The sequence below is a fragment of the Rhagoletis pomonella genome, unplaced genomic scaffold, assembly GCF_013731165.1.
Source record: "Rhagoletis pomonella isolate Grant_MI unplaced genomic scaffold, Rhpom_1.0 Rhpom_scaffold_00008, whole genome shotgun sequence".
Taxonomy (NCBI): Eukaryota; Metazoa; Arthropoda; class Insecta; order Diptera; family Tephritidae; genus Rhagoletis; species Rhagoletis pomonella.
In genome coordinates this window covers 40,488,563-40,492,152 of record NW_023458562.1, presented here as the reverse complement: position 1 = coordinate 40,492,152, position 3,590 = coordinate 40,488,563, and the positions used below count along the sequence as shown (strand labels likewise).

The window sequence follows — 3,590 nt, the reverse complement described above, 5'->3', positions numbered from 1 at the left end:
TGGTTTACAGTTGGTGCATTACGCTTGTTAAGGTTCATAATACCGAAACGTTTAAGTGCACTTTCAAAAGCAGCCAAATTTTGGTAAATTACTTTTGGCTTTTTTTCACTAATGCGGTATCCTGGAGCATATAGCGCGCGTAATGGGTCAAACTTTTCGCTGGTGATGTCCAACTCACTGTCAGCAGGCATTGGAGAACTTGGTGGAGGCAAATCGCCCGTATCAGATTTTTCTTTCGTCGCTTTTTCCTCATTGTGAGGCACGATATCTTTTTGTTCGCTAATTTTGTGGCAGATATGTAATTTGTTTAGAAACTTTAATTTTTCTAGCTTTTGAGAAATTGAAAAAAAGCCTAGTAATAATTTATACTGAAACAAAAGAAAAATTCCGAATCAAAAGCGCCGGCTGTAAACAAAAACGCGAACAGCTGATGCAGCTAGGGATGAAACGTTACGAGTAAATACAAGTATACGCTCGATACTTTTCGTTCGATACAAAGTAACTTTGGTATCGATATTTTTGGACCAAGTACAGAGTAGGCATGAACCAAAAATACAAGATCACGTAAGAACGCGACGTTGTATTTGTAACTGGTTTTGAGAAAAAAGTTTGCGAAAGCGGGTTCGTCAGCTGAGCGTTTGTTTACATCACAAGCACCACTTTTTACACTTTTATTCAAGTAAAGAAGAGTTAATTCAACATGACAACACATTTTAAAGCATTTTGTTGCATCATTTTACCTAAATTGTGCGTTTAAAGTGGCTGACAATAATTTTGGCAAATTTTGGTATTCGTTGTTTTCTTTGCTTTGTTTACTTTTCGCTCGTTTTCCAGTGAAACAAGACAGCGTAGAACCCGTTAAAAAATTCGACTTTTTTCACTCTCTTGTTCTTACGTGATCTTATGTCTTTCGTTCATGCAGAGTAGGTATCGAAAAATACTCGTATCGAAACCCGATACCTACCGGCTGTCTTCACAACCCCTTATTCCAGAACGGGATAAATCCCCTTATTCCAGAACCCGAATTTTCATAATTCGTAATTCGTAGCTACATTACGAAAAACGAAAAATCGACATGCTGCAACCGTTGCGGAAACCTGTGCAGCATTGCCAGCTATCAGTTGTTTTTCGAAGACAGCTGTATGAAGGAAAACAAAGTGGAAAGTAATTAAAAAAACATTCATCAAGTGCTTATTTATTGTAAAATTGTTTGATTTTATATATTTTGAAAGAAACGATGGACTCCTATTGCATTTGCAATTATAGCAGCATAGTAAAAAGCCGTTCGCACCAGGCGATTTTGCGTTCAACTCACACAGGGTTGCACGAAAAAAAAATTGAATGGCTCTAAATATCAAAATATAAATAAATATAAAATATTCACCATAAATTCCATTGTTTAACTTTGCATTCTACTTTTGATTGAACGACCTTTCAACTAATTGCTTTCAACAAAGTTGGTCGCCAGCCAACATTTAAGGCCCGTCCACATAGAACTTTGGTGTTGCATTGGCGTTAGCGTCGCTTCAACAGCTGACTATGAATACATGAATTCAAATGCAGCCGTCCACATAGCCAAAATTCGACAACGCTCACGCCAACACAAAGCAAAAAGATGGCCAACTCTCAACTTTTCGCGTGCGTCGCTCGTGAGCTGTTGCAAATAAATAAAATTATGTGAAATATTTTTCCTTTTTAATCAAGTGCGGGCAAGAAATATCGTTTTTAATGCAATTATTGATATGAAATATTAATTTATCTGTCGTTAGTATGTTAATTTAGTGGCCCAAGTATTCGCTGCCAAGCGTTCATTGTAGCAAGCATACTTTTAACGTACGTTCTGTCAAACCAACGCCTACGCCAAAGCCAACGCGAAAGTTTTATGTGGACCGGCCTTTAGCGTGATTTTCCAGCACGTGAAGAAGGCGGATAAGGCAAATTTTGCTTCGAAATTTTTTCCTACACTGTAAAGCTGCCTTTACATGAGGCGATTTTTTGACAGGCGATATACGCCTGCAAAAGTTGACTTGCTGACATGAGGCGATTTTCTAGGCGGTTCAACATTGCTCAAAAAAAAAATCGCTCGGGTAAATGGTGATTCAAAAATCGCGTGCCTCAAAATAGTCCCGTTCGATCCATGGAGTCGAAAAGGTCGATAATTATGTTTAACCGCAGATTAGTGTTAACCGGACATTGAGTAACCGGCCCTAAATGCTCTAAACTGCCCACAATATGTAGCTGTGGTTGTGGTGTAATATTGCTGATGTAGCTAACGAAATAGTTTGTGGCTGTGGTATTACATTCTGGTTAGCCAGTAAAACACAACTCTTTAGGGCCGGTTGTTCAATGTCTGGCTAACACTAATCTGCGGTTAAACATCGTTATCGACGTCTCCGACTCCATGCATATAACAGGGAGTCGGTAACGTCGATAACTATGTTTAACCAGAGATAAGTGTTAACCAGACATTGAGTAACCGGCCCTGGGTACAATAAAACTAATCAGCTACGTATAACAATTCATATTACTGTACCGTATGCCTCGTTAGACATACATATTATTATTATTATTACGTCCGGAATACTCCAGCTATGACCTAAAAATATCTAATGTGCTAAACGCTAATTGAAATCACTCCACTATTCACTATTCCAGAAGTTACGCTTTTTGGAGGGTGCGATGTTCCAAATTTTGCACGGAGAAGACAGTCGTTCCCCATGGTGTGTCAGTGTGCTACTTACGATACGTGGGCAGTCATAAAAGGCTCGGTACCACGCTAGCGCACTTGGGCTCCACGATTTGCCAGACAATCTGGCCTCTTGTTGCCTTCAAGCCCTTCATGTACCGGAACCCACCACAGCGTTACGTTATTGTGGGCTCCCAGGTGGTTTAACCCTGGACGTGCTTCGTTAGTCGATTCGACTTACAAAAATCGTGTTTCGCTTCGTACCTCTCACTAAAGTCATTTACCATTTTGTTTATTATATGTAACAGAGAAAATAATATGTATTTAATATTTTGTTTATGTGTTTGAAAAACGATAAAGAACTAAAATTCATAAAATGTATTTTCGTTTTTAACTCTTTTAAGTTTGTTATTCCAAAGAACGTAGATAACAAGAAGGGACAACTCGTTATAATTGTGGCGAAAGTGCGCAACAAGGGCATGCCTTCTCTTCTGCCCTAGTGCGTTTTTTGATTTGATGAAAGGAGAAGACACGCCCCTGTTGCGCACTTTCGCCACAGTTATAACGAGTTGTCCCTTCTTGCTATCTATCTTCTTTGGTTATTTCAATTCAAAGTTGGTGTTAGTCGTTTCGACTAACAAGCCCACAGACAGGGTCAAAAGACTCTTTGAGAATAATTTTGTGTGTGGGTGTGTGAGAGAAATGTCAAAAAGCGAGAAGGAATGCAAAAGGAAGAAGAATTTTTACAATAGAAACGTAAACAACTTGCAGAAGTGTGACGTCATATAAGATTCTTTCCCGTATCGAACGCGGGATCCCTCAGGATCCCTGAACAGCCCAGAAATCATTCCTGTACTTAAAAAATGGGTAATAAATAAGTATAGAGCGAAATTTGGAACGAATT

General features: G+C 39.0%; 1 protein-coding gene across 1 annotated transcript in view; it reads left to right on the top strand.

The window, feature by feature from the left end:
* The window catches only part of LOC118744862 (zinc transporter 1), a gene marked incomplete at its 5' end in the record, with an annotated part of 119,796 nt that overhangs the window by 9,893 nt on the left and 106,313 nt on the right, over positions 1-3,590 (top strand).